Source organism: Triturus cristatus, chromosome 6 (genome assembly GCF_964204655.1).
Source record: "Triturus cristatus chromosome 6, aTriCri1.1, whole genome shotgun sequence".
Classification (NCBI taxonomy): domain Eukaryota; kingdom Metazoa; phylum Chordata; class Amphibia; order Caudata; family Salamandridae; genus Triturus; species Triturus cristatus.
Window position 1 is genome coordinate 791,521,763 of NC_140589.1, and position 19,013 is coordinate 791,540,775.

The 19,013-nt window shown below is 45.2% G+C and overlaps 1 protein-coding gene across 2 annotated transcripts in view; it reads left to right on the forward strand.

Annotated features, from left to right (window-relative positions):
* Positions 1-19,013, forward strand: part of CCN6 (cellular communication network factor 6) — a 185,436-nt gene that overhangs the window by 165,106 nt on the left and 1,317 nt on the right. The gene's annotated exons all lie outside the window — the stretch shown is intronic.

Here is a 19,013-nt window from a genome sequence, read left to right on the forward strand (position 1 = left end):
AGACCTGGACCACCAATAGTGCCCGTGATTTGGAAATAAATACATTACTCGACACTGTCTATTAGTACATTTGCACCATGAGTAATGTCCTCTATTGGCAATATGGTATACTGTACCCCGCCAATACTCTTATGTACAGTACAGCAAGTGATGGAGCACTGGACACTAACAGCACTATCTGATATCCCATACCAACCAACTATATGCCCGTGTCTCATTTTGTGTACATTTGTGTATTTTTGTATGTTCTGCTTCTTTTGTAGCAAAAGTCATAAAGAGAATCAGCAGTAATATACGGCGTCATCAGATATGCCTACTACAAAGGTTTAAAGAAAAACCTTTTAGGACTGCATGCCCCATGCAACCATGGGAGTTTGTAGTCCTTGTCTACTGGTCACACGAAAACAGCCGCTGCAACAGTGTCATATCTTTTCAAACAACAAGAGGACCCAAGTAAAGACAGCCAGGGACCTCGGGAATCAATTATTTTGTGCTACAATGGTCCCTAGGGAGGTAGGGATAGAAAGTAACAAATGAATACAGACCCAATCAGTGCTCTATTGGTTAACTTATCCAGCCGGACAGAGGTTCAATATTTAATTTATCAGCAAGTTTTCTGGATATAAACAAACACAAATACTGAAAAGTGGGACACAAGCCTGCATCCTACTAAACAAACATACAAACATAAAATAGGGAGAACATTTAAGCGAGGCTCAGGCAACGCTTACGGTTTGTTTTGATAAGTAGTATGAATTTTAAGAAACAAATCGCAAGTAACGTCTCTACACAGTTAATAATGACATCACATTTAGTGCATGAGGCCTTTTAAGGTGTCGACGACGTTTCGATCCAAGTGAGCAATGCGTGGATCATCTTCAGGACATTATATTAGCATGCTTGTATATAAGTGCCTAAGATAACTGTAAATTAGACATAGGCCAAGAGAAGGGAGGAAGAAGACATAAGGAGAAAATTAGGGGGGTGTATATCATAGTTATACAGGCTCCAGAGAACACAAACTAGTCTGAACAAAAAAGTTTTGCTTCAAAGAATTATCAAGACGCATTGGTAAAAAACAGTGGTAATAATGAATCACGTGGCGCAGTGAGAAGGAGTAAGTGACTGAGTGAGATAATAAGTCTTGGATTTAGCGTGACTGCATACATTTAATGCTTGGTCAAAACAATAGTGGCATGTCGATAAGGTATCAATACATTCAGCAGTATGAGCTTTTATGGTAGTAAACTAGCATTTTAATAAACAAGAAAATTGCGGCTCAGTGGATACGTGGAGGAGAAAAAGAGAGAAAATGATCAAGAATGTCGCAGTGAGTGAGAAGAAAGGTTCTGTTTCGGGTATTAAACCATATTTAAGCATAAAAACACGGCGCAGTGACTGGGTAATTTAAAAAGGACAAGAGGATGCTGTAGTGAAAAGGTAGGAACTCTAGAATGACCGCCGTGCTTGGCAGACAAGGGAATGTAGCAGCAAGAGGATAGGGGCTCAGAGATAACCGCCTTGCGAAGCGGACGGGGTTGCCGTGGTAGAGGATGAAAGAAGATAGGCACAGAAAGATCCTTACTTGGGGGAGTCCGAAGGGCCTGCATGAGACTGTGGGTGTGACAACACCGGATGCTGGAACGTCCGGGCTCGGTAGGGGCTCCTACGGGAGTGGGGGAGTAGCCAGAATCAGCGCCAGTGAAGAAGCGGGAGTGCGAGGAAGAAAGTGTGTGCGATGATGCTTACTGGCCGTCGCAGATATGCGGTACTGGCAGGTCGAGGATCAAGGGGCACTTCAGGAGGGGCTGCGTGTAATAAGACTTCGCGATGGCAGCGAGATGGCTTGAAAGCAATGAGGGTGTTAGTTTGTACTGGAGAGAGGTCATGTAGTGTGGCGGATGCACAGGACAGGGACTCACCTCAAGTAAAGAAATTGGAGGGATTCACGGGAGTGGAGCCACAGGCGTGTGCTCGGACGGCGTAATGACCTGGAAGGAACTGACAAGGGGTCAATTCGGCGGACAGCAACTGGGAATTGAGGAGCTAAAAGAGTGCTGTGGAGGCGTGCTTACCAATAGTCGATGAATGCGCCGTGCTGCTCAGGGGGTCAGCATCCGGGATAGCGGAGGGAAAGGTGAACTAAGGCTTTGCTTCAAGTAGTGAGAGAAGTGCCCTGATAGGTCGGTAGAGTCATGTGATGGAAGTTTATCAGAAAGTGAAGAAGGGCCTGGAAGATGGAAACGGTGGCCATATTGGAGTGGGGTGAGTTCCATCGAGTGAGTGTAGGAAGACTTGAATTGAGTGCGATGAAGAAAGGGTGAAGGCGGGTGGGAGGACAGAAAAGAAGAATGGGTGACATAATTCCGTGACAAAGTAATAATGGCTAAAAACTTTTTCAACAAAATTGTAGGCTAAAAAACCTATGAAACAGAATTACATGGAAAAATCTGCGAGGGGGCAGACCAAGTTCAGTCCTTGAATTTAGATAAGACTGGTCCAGTCCTCAAGGCGATTCAACCCTGTATGTAAACTGTTGGTTTTCAAGATTCGCTTGAGTTCTTCTTTGTTTAGAAGTTTGCCAATGTCACCTCCCCTTGGCGGGAGTTTGACCACAGTTATAATAGTCCAGCGAATATCATCCTCGGAATGGCCATTTTCAGTGTAATGTTCAACCATAGGTGCATTGGGTGTCTTTCATCATATTCTGCTCCGCTGTTGGCAGATGCGAATGCGTGTTTTTTGGGTAGTCTGTCCGATATAGATTCTGTTGCAAGGACAAAGGATCGCATATACAACATTGCATGTGTTACACTTGTTAAATGTTTTTAATTCACAACGGATATTCTCAAAACAAAACTCTTTGCCTTCAATTGTAAAATCACATGCAGTACAATTTACACATTTCGCGTGTCCTGTGAGGGGTTGGAGCCCCCAGTGATCATTTAGGGTACTGGGAGGTTTTTTTGATGGGTAAGGATGCACAGACCAGGTGATCTTTGATATTTTTGCTTTTCCTAAATGCAAACATAGGGCATTCTAGATTCAGCGTGCCCGCATTTAGTACATCCCAGTTTTTTAGAATGGATTTACGTACAGGGTTAGAGACTGGGGAGAAGGTAGTGACACAGACCAAACGATTTTGGCATGGTCTTGTTTTGGTTTCAAGCAGGACCTCACGTGGGCAGTACCAAGCATGTTTCATTGCCTTACGGGCCAATCTCCGGGTATAACCTCTTCTGCTAAGTTTGTTGCGTAGTAGCTTTGCCTCGTGGAAGTAATCCTCCTTTAAGGAGCAATTCCTTCTAATTCGTAGGAACTGGGAATACGGTAGTGAGTCACGTAACGTCTTGGGGTGATGGCTGTCATACCGTAATAGGTTGTTGCGTTCTGTGGGTTTGCGGAATAGACTGGTGATGAGTACACCCTCTCTATGTGTGATGTTAAGGTCAAGGAATGGGATTTATTGTTTATCCCGTGTCAATGTGAATTTTAAGCCGCCACAATTGTTATTAAGCCAGTGTAGGAAAGGCTCTAGGGTTTGTTCAGTGCCCTGCCAAATCATGAAAATGTCGTCTATATACCTCTTCCACTGTTTAATACCAGTATGGAAGGGGTTGGTGGCAGACAGAATGTGCTTCACCACCAAGGAGTCCATATACAGTATAGCTAGATTTGGGGCAAAAACAAAAGACTGTTTACCACCTAAGGAGAGTAGTGCCCCATATAATATACATAAACAGGGTGGGATACTTTTTCGTTTGGCTAGTACTAAATAGGAGGGCGTATCCCTCCATCACCTCTTCCAAAAAGCGGAAGCACCTCTCCACCCTTCTGACTTGAAGTAAGGTTTCCCCCACCCCTCTCTAGGTCAAGACTTATCAGAATGTACATGAATGCCAGCAGGAGGATCTTTCTAGGGTTAAGTGGTGTAACAGATCTTTATACCGAGGCTGACCTAACATGATATAATTTTGTGACTGCCTTCTCTTTATTGGATCTGGCAAAGTTGACAAACAGCTGCTTGTCCACTCTGTTGAGTCGTGTGTGGTCAATATAATAAAAGAAAACAGCCCATCTGGGTTCAGGAGGAAAGAACGATTGAAGAGGAATGGACTGATACATAGGAAAGACCGATTAAACCATTGGCCAAATAGATGAGCACGTTGAAAACACCATATTGTCTGGTTAAAAACAGTATATGATGGATGGGACTGCAGACTGTGTAAATCGGCAACTGTGTTAGGGTAGCGATTGCCCCCAAGCATACAGTCTCCAAAGAAAGTAAATGAACTGAGCAAATATGTAAGGGTCCAATAGCGAAGTCATAACGAAGGTTAGCACCAAATTCAAATACCTCAGCAGAACATTGACAGGCTTTAGAAGAAACCTGTATAACATACTCTCTGTAAAAAGAAACGACTAAATAAATCTGAAATAAGGCTTAGCCAGAGAAGTACCTGAAGGTAGACAACACAGCCAAATACTCTTTCACAGAGGAGACTTCCAAGTACTGTTTGGCAAGAGAAAGCTCAAAGTACAGAACATTGGAGAAACAAGACTCAGAAGGGTTCAAACCCTCTGACTCGTACCATGGAATAATTTTGGACCAGGAGCTCCTATAGATCAATGTTATACCAGGTTTCTGGGTAGCCAGTGTAACATTTGCCACCTCCAGTAACCTCAAATTGGCAATGCTCATACTCCACATACACAGCTGAAGCACCTGAGGATTGGGAGAGGGGGCATGACCATTCTGCTGTGAAAGTAGGTGTACCCTGAGCAGCATTAGACGAGAGGGATGTATTCTGAGTTCCAAGAGATTTAGCATACCACATCCTTCTCATCCAATGTGATGGGATAAGGATAAGACAAACTCAGTGATATGGATTTTGTGCTCACTATGCAACTGGCACCAAGCTACTCCTGATTGATGAGCCCAATCAGGAAAAAACATTCTTGAGTTGCTTGTATTACAGTTCAGGGAGGACTTAGCCTGGCAGTTCAGGATGGACTGTTCCTATTGGAGCAGGGTCAAGACTGATTTTCATATGACTGGGCCCAAACTGAGGTGACCTGGGAGGCAAAAGAACAATGGGTTTGAATGGTACCCTAAGTGATTGCCGGTGGTTAACCAAATTGCAAGCATTTCTCCCATCACCTTTTACGTGATTGGTGTAATTCTCTAAGTGGTGGGCATGCCCAGACATGGATCCCATGCTCAATGTACCACTGGAACCAAGTTGCTCCTTACTGATGAGTCCCAGTCAGGGAAAAATTGGTTTGTTGGTTGCTGTATACCAGGTAAGGGAGGTCCTGGCCTGGAAGTTCATGTTTGCCTACATGTGTAGCCTTATTACTACAGCTTTTGAACCTGCAGGCAAACCTGTCAAAATAACCCTTTTTTCATGGAAGGGAACCACACTTTTCAATAATAAATAACTCACCCCTTATACTCCAAAAGTTATTTTCATTGTAAAAGCGAAAGTTCAGAACAAAATCATAACCCTGCTATCTTTGGTTTGGGACAAGCTACTGAAATGATTCAACCACTATATTTATGTTTATTTGAAAGCCAATTTACTGGTCAAGTCCGATTTTAATAACTATTTCAGAAAAATAACTTTTAAAAAGTTAGAGTTTCTCTGCCTGAATCTCCAGCAGGATAATTAGCATTAGCCTGCCAGCAGATGGCCCCTATTAGTGGTTCCCCAAAAATAGAAATCTTGCCCAAGTGAAGGGGGGGAAATTATTTGCCCAAACAAGTGGACTTTGGTGGCCATGACATTTGAATTTTCACACTCAGACCTTTTCCTGCCAAAAAAACAGATTCTGCAGGACCTCGTCCATAGTGTATCCAACTTGCTGAAAACAAGTTGCCTCACTGTAGGATTTCAACTTCCATTTCAGAGACTAAGTCGGAAGATAAAATCTTAAAGATGACTAGCTTGGTGTATCCGAACTACATTGCTTCATTTTTTCTTAGCACTTTTTGTCAAAAAACGTTGAAAATTCATATCTCCGGTTCCGTTTATTGGACTGTAGTGGTTTTGGTGTAATTGTTCCAATTAGTTTTTCTCATTTTTCTATTTTTAGAAATTAGGTGTGGGATTTTCATTTCGTTTGAGTTTTGACTTTTTAATTGTTTTTGTAATACTAAATCCTTCACAAATGTTTCCTTAGGTAAGGCTGTCTGCTCTGAGTCATATCTACAAGGTCTTGAGCCCATCTTCATTTATTGAAATTCTGTGTTGGATCTGACAGGATTTTAGATTTAGTACTCGTGAAGGACTCACAGCCTCACCAACTAATAATCCATTTTCATACACTGATTGATGGCTTGTAATTATGCCATAATAGACTGATGTTTTATAATTATGCCATAATAGACTTTGCTTTTTAAACCAGTTTTTATTAAATATGATATTAATTCTTGAATGCAAGTCCAGGAAGTTTTAAATTATATGCTCTTTTTACATGCGACCAGCGCAGAGGGAACATTTTTAAAGGCTGTAAAAGATATCAATTTTTTTTAACGGTATTAGTCTAGCTTTACAAAATGTAAGTCAAATTGTATGTTGAAGGACTGAACTGTAGGTTAAAGATGTTTTCTGGATTACAGTCTAAATAAACTTAAATTTGAACTGAAATATCAGTGAATTGAGCTACTTCCATTCTAATATGGTCAACTCATGCCCAGTTCAATTGCTTCCATTCTTGTCCTTTCGCTGGCATAACGACATTCAAGCAGCTAACTAGGGGAAAGCAATTAGTTAGAATTAAAGCAATATCATTCAAATATAACAAATGAACAAAGATGTCACCATAGTGGAAAAGGAAGAACCATTCTGAGGATCCTGGTAGAAAGCTGGTATTTTTTTTCCCACTGATAATATGTTGCATGAAGAATAGTTCAACATCAAAACAATTTTTTTGTTGCTTTCCAGCTCAGATGGCAAAGCAAACAGTAATGCTGAATCAACGGAATCATCTGTAGTCGTCTCCCTTTAATTGAGGGGTCATAAGTAGGTGGAAGCCGAGACAAACGAGGAATAGAGCATAATAATAACATAATAAAGAAAACAAAGTTAAAAATATCTTCACTTGATGCCTAGGTACTACTTGTTATGTAGTGTTGACAAATAGGGATATGGTACCTCGAGCCTTTTCTCTCCCACTCTCCAGGAATATATAATTTGTTGATGAAACCTTGAACAAATGCACAGCATCTGTCAAAAGCAGCAGTCTCTCTTGAACTAATTTACAGGGCTGGCCTACAGGGCAATTAACCAGGAAGTGCCCAGCGGGCTGGTATGACAGGTCAGTGTGTAGACCAGGTATTGGCATTTTGTGGGCCTGTTTTATGGTCTTCCTGGTCTTCCTGGTCACTTTGCACTGTTGATTTCCCTGATTTTAAAACAAACATTCCCTGCTGCAAGCTAAAATTCCGCTGTAGGATGGCATGTTACTTCACTTTGAGATGCAGTAACCAGTGGCTTAACAACTTTGAGTGGGTATAAGTGCTATGTTCCTTGTCCTTTTTGACAATGTAATTTAGATTTTGTTCTGAGTTCTTAAGCGGCAGCACTTTTTCTTTACAGAAGCTGTCTGATACTTATGCTCACTCAATAGCCTATATTCACCTTGATTTGGATAGATAGGAATACATGGAAAAATATTATTGATCACTTCTATAAGTGGACATTTTTTTCCATTAATATTGTAGTTTATAGACTACAGTGTAATTCACTTAGAGCCCGATGTAGGTAAAACCGAAATACCGAGTCCTTAATAGCGAATTTTACCGATTCACTATTAAAGACTCGCAAAATTGAATATAGGTAGGAATTGCTAAAATATTAGCGATTCCTTAACATTCCTTAATAACGAATCCAAAATTGAGATTAGCTAATAAGGAATACCTACCCATTCATTCCTATGGACTAGGAGGCCCATAGGAATGAATGGGAAGATATTCACTATTAGCGATTCGGTATTAAAGAATGGCAAATAGCGGGCGCAATTTCAAGGGTGCCAGGGTGTCAAAAGGACACCCTGTTGCCCCCCTGAAATGTGCATGTGTGCACATGTGGCGCACATACATGCCCTAAGGGCATGAATGTGTGCCACATGGCACTTTAAAAAAAGTTAAAAAGTGCTTTTTTAAAGGAAATCGCTAATCACCACCAACTTGAAATTGGTGGTAATAAGCGATTCCTTAAGGCTAAAGTGCACTTACTTTGTGCTACTTACATTGCATTTAAGGAATCGCAATTCCCGATTCCTTAAATGTAAGAGCAAAATAAGGAATCGCAATTTTGCGATTCCTTATTTTGCTAGTAGGTTTGAACTCACCTACATTGCTCGCAGCCAAATAGCGATCGGTAACGCTGGAATTCTGCTAATTTCAGCGTTACCGATCGCTATTTGGCCACCTACATCTGGCCCATGGTTACTTATTGTAAGTTAACACTTTCGCATTTTTTATTTTTAGAGATTGGAATTGGAGTATTTGGATATTCGAAACCACTAATATTTTGGGGGAAACATTTTTCACTTGGGGTGTTTTCTAGGAAGGAAAGGTAGTACCGGTTGTCAGGTCTACAGCCTTTTAATTAGGTTCACAAATCAGGGAAGTTAATAGGATTCTTACAAGGTAGTTTCACTCACAATGACACGGTTTGTACAATGCTTAGCCATGCACTAGAATTAAGCTTGGGCCTAATTGACAAGTTACTTACGTTTGGGAACGCCTTTCTCGTAGAGACATGATCTAGCTGCAGATTCTTTACCTATGCATTTCCCAGGCATCAGAATGGATCAGGAAGATTTTTCTTCAAGCAATACCCTTGCGTGCTGGTAGGTGGCATCGGTTTACTCAGCCTGATGTCATCCGCATCACCTATATAGGCACCACCTCAGTGCACTGACGACAGTTATTTTTCATGGCTTTCCATGCCAGGAGCACATAGTCATGAAGTGCACTGACATTGGTGTGCTTCTGAACAACTAGCGCCCTGACCTTAGAAACCTGTACGCAGTGCGGGGAGGATGGGTGTGTCGGTAAGGAATATGCGGCTAGATCATGTCTCTACCAGATAAGGCATTACCGAAGTTAAGTAACTTGTCCATCTGATAGAGACATTTAGCCGCAGATACCTTACCTTTGAATAGATAGCCAAGCAATACCATCCCCAGACGAAGGAACTATGTACAAGTTTAGACAAGGAAGTCCTGCAGGACAGAGGGCCAAAAAGGCCTTCCCTTCAGACTTGAATTGTCTAGGCAGTAGTGTTTGGTAAACGTGTGCAGGGATGCCCACTTTGCTACCTGACAAATGTCAAGGACTGGAACACCAAGTTGCAACATCGCGGTAGCAGCCTTAGCTCTAGTGGAATGAGAACTTAAGCCTTCAGGAGGCTGCTTCTTGGCCAGAGCGTAGTAGATTCTTATGCAGAGGACAACACATTGTCCGATAGTCCTTTTTTGTACAAATTTGCGCAACTGGCAGGCGTACACGGTCTTGGTAGCGGGATGCCTAGCTGCCAAAATAACATTACCGACTTCGGAAGGAAGGTCTAGTGCTGTCAATTGCCCCTGCTCAATCTCCATGCAAAAAGGCTTAGAGTTTACAGGTTTGGGTGGATGACCCTCCCATGCTGCTACGACAGAAGATCCTATTGAAGGGGCAGCCTGATCGGGGGATCGATGCTTAGTTGGAGAAGCTAGGGATACCAGACTTTCCCTGCCCAGTCCGGAGCGACAAGAAGGAATTGTGCCCTGTCGCTCCTGAACTTCTTGAGCACTCTGGACAGGAGTGGTATTGGCAGTAATCCAAAACTACAGAGCTCTTAGTCAAGATCTGTTATGCACACCCACACATAACCTGAATTTAACAATATATATAGAGGAGATTGAATTCACGTTTTATGCACCATTAGGAATAACAAATTGCCTGGAGATAGACTAAAGATGATGCTCTCTGCTTTGTAAGTATAATCTATAGGACAGCTCAGTCCTCTGTGGATACACTCTCCTTTGATGATACTGCCTCCTCTGTGGGTACCATCTATTAGATAGTCTCCTCCCAGCAAATACGCTCCCTGTCAACGTGAATTTCTCAATGAGCTGCAGTTCCAGTAGTAAGATGCCAAATGGACTTTTAACAATGCCCCCCACACCTAATCAACAGCTACCCCAGCTACAGTGAATCACACACAAATCATCAGTTCTCCCTTGCACCTGTCCCACATTATTGTAGTAAGTGCCAAAGCAAACCAGGCACCACAAACTAATAATGAAATGAAAATTTGTACCACGTACTACTCCCCCGAAGGTATTTAGGTGCCCGAGGTTTTGACCGAAAGGTAGCAAGGAAAAAACAGAAACAGAGAGTTAGTTATTGAACAACCAGGTTTTTAAAGATTTCCAAAAAGACAGAAGGTCAGATAAGTCTTGAGAGAGATTGGCAGAGAGTTCCAGAGTCTAGCTGTACCCACTATCAAACTCCTTCCCCCCCAGCAAGCTGTTTTGGCTTCCGGGACAACAGGTTAAAAGCGGATGAAGATCGAAGATGTCTTGAAGGAACATATTGACAAAATGTATGTATAAAATTATTTGGGCCATGCTCTAGCAGTGCCTTGAAGGCAATACACAGGGACCTGAATTGAAATTGTTTTTTTACAGGGAGCCAGTGCAATTGTGGTAAAAGATGGGATACTGATTTATATTTTGGTACTGCAGCAGCAGTCGAGTGGCTGAATTTTGCAGAACCTGCGATTTATTCTAGCATTTAGTCAGAATATTTAAAAATAGAGCAATACAGCAATCAAGTTTTGATAATATTATGGCGGATAGTACAGATTTCCTTAAGTCCAGAGGAATGAATGGAAGATCTTTCCGGAGAATTTTTATTGCTAAAAACAGGAGGACGTTATGGTGTTGATTTGACCTTCGAAGGAGAGTTTGTCATCAAAGTAGACTCCCTGATTATTTGCCTTCGCGACCGGGGTAGGAAGTTCTCCGATCTCTGCAGGCCACCACATTGGTGACCAAAAGGAGGTGTCCTTCCTGAACAGGAGAACCTCTGTCTTACAATGCATATCTCTGTCAATGCAATCATAAATAGCCCACAGCAACCCTTGCTTTTCTGATCAGTGTTTTAATGCGCCTCACACTTGGACCACATCACCCATAGTTTACAAGAGCACTGCATAGGCGTGACAACAAGCCTCACATCAGACTTGTTTCATACCTTACTAAAAGCAGCACTTCATATTGTGGTGTCACAGAGGGCCTGTGGCACAGAGTTCTTGGCTGGGCACTTTCTGGGAATACACAGCACCATGAGCCTTCAAAATGTGCTTACAAGAGCTGCTGCTCAGCCTGTGCTCTCCAGAGATGATGTGATAATTGTGGATGTGGATGTGCCAGAGAAATACATTGTAACAAGCCGGGACCAGAGCAGGTTTCCTTGGAAAACCAAGCCACCTTTTCTCTGGGCGTGGCTCTCACTGCAGAGAGGTTACAAACAATTAGCCATGCTGAAATCAAAGCACCTCAAGCACTGTTCAAAGGAGCTAAAAAAGTGTGAGAATGAATTTTAGTGTGGGAATGTGGAGGATGAGCACTGAAATGCATTACAATAACGTCTGCATGCCTGGTAGTTGGCAGATCTGGAAACGCTGTTGTGCTCGGAGGTGGGACCATTCACTAAATGTATTGCTTAATTCCCATATTTTAAAGAATCAGCAAAGCCTAATTTCAGCCCAGAGTCACATTTGAATAACCAAAAATATTAAAACATGACTTGTTTGCATGGATGTATGGCCCATCTATCCACTGGTCATTTGCTCAGTGGTCGAAGCCATTGGAGGCTGGTTTTTAAAGGCAGAGGTCCACCAGTACTGGCCACTTTCTCCAGCTCATACAGGCAATTACTGCACACATGAGAAAGAGAGTGGATAGGAAAGCGAGATGAGAGAATAGGGAGTGTGGCTGGTTTGAACATTTTTGCCATAGCTGCTTTTCGTTCCCAGTCCTTTAGCCAGAGGGATTTACAAACTGGAAAGGAAGAAAGGATTCAACAGATGAACAAGTTACTTACCTTCGGTAACAATGTATCTGTAAGAGACATACATTAGTTATAGATTGCTTACCTTAGAATTATCCCCAGGCGGCAGACTAGATCCGGGGAATTTTTCTGTAGCAGTACCCCTGCGCGTCGGTAGGTGATGTCGGTCCACTCTGCGTTCGCCGTTGTGGTCGCCGGGATGAAGTCGCGGTGTCTACTTAGATGCCGCCCCTGTGCGCTGACACAACTTTCCACGCCAGAAACACAGAGCCATGCAAGACACTGACCACTGGTGCACAAAACTAGAGCCCTGGAAGGGAGTCCCTTTCCCTAGAAGTCAGATCGTGGAATAGGGAGGATGGGTGGGGAGGTAAGGAATTTATAACTAATACATGTCTCTTACTGATACATTGTTACCAAAGGTAAGTAACTTGTTTATTTGAAAGAAACTATTAGTTATAGAGTCCTACCTTAGAATAGATACCCCAGCAGTGGCAACCCCAGAGGTGGGTCTGCGAACTACATTCACACCAGAAAGTCCTGCCGTCTCTCCGGACTTGGCCATCCAGGGAGTAATGTGCTGTGAACGTGGGCAGGGATGCCCACGTGGCTGCCTGGCAGATGTCAAGCAAAGAAACTTCACGTCACAAAGCAGTAGAGGCTGACGTCGCCCTGGTAGAGTGGGCGCTTTGATCCATAAGACAACCCATCACGATGGTACGTTTGTGCACAGCCCGACCTTTCTTGGCGCCCACATAACCCACGAAGAGTTGACAGCGGACGTTTTGGGTCCAGACAGTAGAGTCTCTCCTCCTCTTTGGAAGGGTGCGGAGGCAGGAAGAAGGTGGGCAATGTGATGGTCTGACCTATGTAAAAGGGGTAACCACTTTGGCCAGAAAAGAGGGCCAGTGCGAAGGACCACTTAGTCCAGAGGAACTGCAAGAAAAGGAGGCTTAGAGGAAAGAGCCTGAAGCTCACTCACCCTGCAAGCAGAAGTGATGGCAAGCAGGAAAGCGGTCTTCAAGGTAAGAAGATGATGAGGACAATTATGAAGTGGCTCGAAGGGAGCACACATAAGATAAGTAAGAACAAGATTCAAGTCCTACTGGGGCATTACGAGAGGGGAGGGAGGCAAGAGATGAGTAATGCCCTTTAGAAATCTCTTTACATTCGGAGACTTGAAAAGAGAAAACTGATACGGAAGGCGCAGAAAGGCAGAGATAGCCAAAAGGTAGCCTTTAAGAGTGCCCAGAGCAGAACCCTGATGGGCCAAAGATAGAATGAAGAGGAGAACCTCTGAAAGAGGGACAGACAGGGGATCCACAGTCCTTGCTTTGCACCATGCGACAAATTTGTTCCATCTACAGGCATACACAAATTTAGTGGAGGGATGCCTGGCTGCCAAGATGACATTATAGACTTTGGGGGGGGAAGGTTGAAAGCTGTCAACTGTTGCCACTCAATCTCCACACAAGGAGATGGAGGCTGGACAGGTTCGGGTGGAGGACCGTCCCCTGCTCTGTGACAGAAGATCCTCCCAAAGAGGCAGTCTGATCGTAGGATCGATGGCCATGCTCAAGAGTTCGGGGTACCAAACTCTTCGTGCCCAGTCTGGAGCCACAAGAATGACTTGGGCACGGTTGCGCTTGATGTTCTTCAGCACTCTGGGCGGAATTGGTAAAGGCGGAAAGGTATATAGGAGGCCACAATTCCACTCGCGACAAAAAGCATCGCCAAGCGAGTGCCACCTTGGAAACTCCAATACTCAACAATAGGGCAACCCACTCAACCCCAAGGAATTGGGTATAGTATATCAACACAATAATAATCCTTGAGGATTTATTCAGCTACTATTAATTATTTGAACAGTCACCGTGGTGAACTTGATTTATCAAAAAAACTCAAGTATAAACAACAAAATACAAAAAAGACATAGTTCATTCTTTTGTATTGTTTTTTATCTGAAATTAATCTTTTCTAGAATATTTCATTGATTTCATGCACAAACGTGCGTAATATACACAACAAATTTGAACATTGGCAACACAAACTACTGTTTCAATAAAAAACATCAGCAGTAGTTATTGACACTTTTCCTCTTAAATATGTACCATCCACAGTTGGTCATATAACACAAACCATTGGTTTCAATAATTATAATGTATATAAACATTAAATGGCTTTTTCTTGTATCAAAACAGTGTCAAAGCGTCGACGTTTCGGTCTCCTTATCTGCAAGATTATTCCTCGAGACCATCATCAGGACAAAAGTTGCACCATGTATCTAATGTAGAAGTACATACGTATAAATAACAGATAACACACATTTTTATTTTTAAACAAATAACTCATAAATTTCAGCACATAATTTTAATTTTACATATCCGAGTTCAACTTATAGTATTGTCACTACAGTGAAGGAAGACAGGTCAACAGGTGTGTCCCAGTTACACCACCCAAAAGGTGTAGAGATACCCAGTCCCCAAACGATATGGCCACCAAAATAATATGTGAACCACAATGTGAAAAAACATAAAACACAATCCATAGTGCCACTAGTCTACCATCACAAAACACCATGAAGTGCATCTAACACTTATATAAGGAAGACTTGTAAGTACTTACTCCCTTATTCTAATTCTTACTCTCGTTATCCTGTCTTGTATTTCACGGAAACACTAAATATCAAAAGACAGCAACGAATGAAAACGAGAGAACAAAATCCTCAAACCCAATCACCTAAATCAGAGACAACAAAATCAAAATCAAACGCCACTGAAAAGCAGCCGTTTTTACTTACTAAGAAGCAGCCGCTTACATCTGTGTTTCTATACTCTGAAACCAAGTAGAACACAACATCAAGTTGTTAAAAACGCCAAATTTTAAGTTGTAAAGAATCTGACCAAAGGCCATCCATCTATACTCCCTACGTGCTACATTTTACGGGAGTGACACTTACTTCGTTACACACCAGGTCAGCTTCTCTGGTTCAACTCGCCAACACAAGTCCGAGCAACAAACTCGGGTAAAGGCGGGAGTTATTTATAAACAGGTGCCGTGGAAACTCCAACGCGCAAAACTGCTGACACTGTGCGTTGTCTTCGGTGGCGAACAGATCTAACCGATGCTGAAAAAGACCTTGCACCACCTCCGAGTGAAGATGCCATTTGTGATCCACCATGCACCGGCAGCTGAGTTTGTCCGCCCTAGCATTCAGAGAACCTGCTGGGTTTGGAACCACCAGGGACATGCACTGATGTTCCAGCCATGTCCAAAGGCGAAGAGCCTCTTGACTTAGGGTCCACGAGCCAACCCTGCCCTGTTTGTTGCAGGACCACATGGCGGTGGTGTTGTCTGTGAACACCTGCACTACTCTTCCTTTGACAGAGGTAAGGAATGCCTTCAGTGCAAAACTGATTGCCCGAAGCTACAAAAGGTGGATGTGGAGACCAGACTTCGCCGGAGACCAAAGAAACCTGATCTTGCCTCTCACAGGTGGCCACCCCATCCCAGGAGTGACGCATCTGTCACTACTGTGAACTCTGGTTGGGGAAGAGAGAGGGATCTGCCGCTGACCCAATCCTGGTTTGTGAGCCACCACTGCACTTGACGTGCAGTCCCCTCCGAGATCTGGATGATATCGGAAAGATTCCCCTAATGCTGCACCCACTGGAACTTCAGGTCCCACTGAAGAGCCCGCATGTGCCACCTGGCATGATCCACCAGCAGGATGCAGGAGGCCATGAGGCCCAGCAGCCTCAGGGTCATTCTCACCAAAATCTGGGCTAGAGGTATCGTAGCCTGAATATCCCAGACTCACTGCTCAGGAGGATAAGCCCGCAACTGCGCTGTATCCAGACCTGCTCCGATTAAAAGGAGTTTCTGAGAGAGAATCAGGTGTGACTTTGGCATGTTGATAGGGAACCCCAGCGAGGGCAGGAGGTATGCCGTAGTCTGGAGGTGGGAGACAACAGCCTGGGGCAATCTCGCCTTCAACAGCCAGTCATCGAGCTAGGGGAAGACTGGAACCTCTGATCTGCGCAGATGAGCTGCGACCACCGCCATCACTTTTGTGAACACCCGAGGGGCACTGGTAAGGCTAAAAGGCAGCACGGTAAACTGAAAATGCTCGTGGTCTACCGTGAACCGTAGGTAACGCGTGTGGGCTGGCAGGACGGGGATGTGGAAATAGGCGTCCTGCAAGTCCAACGCTACCATCCAGTCCCCCATGATCGAGGGCCGACAGGACCTAAGCCAAAGTGAGCAATTTGAACTTCTCCTTCCTGAGGAAGCGGTTGAGGGCCCTGAGGTCCAAGATAGGACGCAAGCCTTTGTCCTTCTTGGGTACCAGCAAGTAGTGGGAGTAACAACCATGATCAACTTCTGGCACAGGGACCCTTTCGATAGCTCCCTTGGCCAAGAGAACTACAGCTTCCTGGCAGAGAAGGGCCACATGATCCTCCGACATGCAATGGAGTGTTAGTGGCATGGGGAGGGCTAGTCTCTTCGGACTATCTGAAAAACTCACCTGTCCGACTTGATGTTTTGCCAGTGGGAGAGGCGATGACGAACCCTGACACTCACTGGCCTCTGGTGGCCCTGAAAGGTCAGACTAGGAGGTTTTGGAGGCTGCTGCAGGGGTGGCATGGGTGGACTGGCCTGCCCACTGGCCCCAAAACCTGCGTTGCTGGGTCCCTCGTCAGCAGCCACGCAGAGGCTGGGTAACTTGCGTGGCCCTGTGGATTGGGTGGAACATGGTGGGGCACCCTCTACGAAAGGGGCAAAAGGCAGACTGCGTGGGGCGAGAGGTGGCCGTCAGGCCCAAGGATCTGGCCGTAGCTCTAGAATCCTTGAAGCGCTCGAGTGATGAGTCTGCCTTGTCACCGAACAGGCAATGACCATCAAAGGGCATGTCCAGAAGGGTGGATTGGACATCCCCCAAAAAACAGACGTCCTCAACCAGGCATAGCTCCTCCAGGCTACTGATGTGGAAACTGTTCTTCCCCCAGAGTCAGCGGTATCCAGCCCACACCAAATGGAGACCTTAGCTGCGTCTCGACCCTCTGCCACTGCATGGGTGGGAACGGCCCACTCCTCCTCCGGGCACTGTGGCAGAACATGCGCAACCGTATCCCACACCGTATGGGTATAACAGCCCAAGAGGCATGCGGTGTTCACTGACCGCAGGGCTAAGCTGGTGGAAGAGAACATCTACTTCCCAAGGTGGTACAGCTTCTTGGATTCCCTGTCTGGGGGAGCAGTAGGGAATGCGCCGTTAGAAGATGAGGCTTGGACCACCAAGCTCTCGGAAGTAGGGTGTTGGGAGAGGAAAAGTGGGTCGCCCGGGACTGGCGGAGGCGTCGGGAAATCATCCTGTCCACAGGTGCCCCTGTGCTGGGCTTGGACCAAGTACTCAGAAGGAAGTCGGTGAGGGCTTCATTAAAAGGCAGCAGGGGTTCCGAAGAGGCCGCTGATGGTTGAAGTACCTCTGTCAGAAGGTTAGTCCTGACTGCCACCGTAAGAAGCTCCAGGCCCAAAGCCTCAGTCACCCTACGCAACATCACTGCATACAAAGCTCCCTCTTCTGTAGCTATGGTAGGTAGGGAGAGCATGCCAAGTTCCAGGGAGGTATCCAAACCACTGGCATCACCCAGTTCCTCTCGCCAGTCCGGCTTGTCAAGCTGGTCAGATAAAGGGTCTACAGACCCCTCCCAGTCCTCCTCACCCTCCTCTGGCTGCCACTGCGGGCGATAGGGAATGCCAGGGATGAACAGCAGTATGAAAGTACCATTCGGTGCTGGTACCAACATTGAGAGACGTCGATCCGGCACCGTGTCCAAGTCGGGGGTGAGGCTGGGTTCGACGCCAGTTGGGGCCACAACTGACATCGGGTGCGTCGTCACTGGAATCGGCGCCAGGTAACGAACCGTGAGGTCGACCAGCGCAGATCTGGATCCGGACCTAGTCTGCCGGGCCTGAAGGAGCGCCGGCGGAGACGGGCTGCCCAAAAATACTATGGAGCGCTTCGTAAACAGCTTGAAGCTGGGCAGGGGGACGCTCCAGCTCCGGGAAAAGGAGGGAAGCGCAGAGCTGTCCCAGAAGTGGGCTCTGAAGACGGATCCAGAGAGCAACGACGCTCCGGGTCCTGCATCTCGTCAGCCGACGGACAGGGAGAAGGCGAAGAGCGACGATGCTTCTTGACCTTCTTCTTGCGCTTCGACTTACCGAGGGGTGTGAAGACTTCGATGAGGAGTGGTGGTGGCTCTGTGACCAGTCCTGAGACCTTCCTCTTGACCAGGACCTCGAACAACGCGGAGCGGACTGCCGGGTCACCAAGAGCTTTCGGGGCCGCACCCGCAAGGAATTCGGATTGATGGCCCGCATTCGGAGCACGAATTCGGGTCGTGGTCACGCTCCAGGCATTAGAGGCACACGAGGTGCGGATCCGTGACAGGCACCGATTTGTGACAGGAGTCATACGGCTTGAAGCCGGTCCGACCATCGGAACATACCTCATGCTACCAGGAGTCGAATGACTCAAAAAAAGATGTTGAAAAAAGTTTCGTCAAAAAATGACTAAGGGCAACCTTCTCTCCGGATCTGCGCTGGCTGGCGTGGTAAAAGAAAGAACTGACATCAGCGCGCAAAGGTGGCGTCTAAGTAGATGCTGTGATTTCATCCCGGCGAGCACGATGCAACGACGGATGCGGAGTCGACCGACACCACCTACCGACGCCCAGGGGTACTGCTACAGAAAAATTCTCTGGATCCAGTCTGACACCTAGGGGTAATTCTAAGGTAAGGAATCTATAACTTTCAGATTGTGAAGTTAATGTGTCACCTAGCAATGGTATAATATAATATATATAATATATAAGTGTACGAAGAGTATTACACAGTTCATCAATTTTTTTTAAGTATAGCTAGCTGTGAGGTGAAC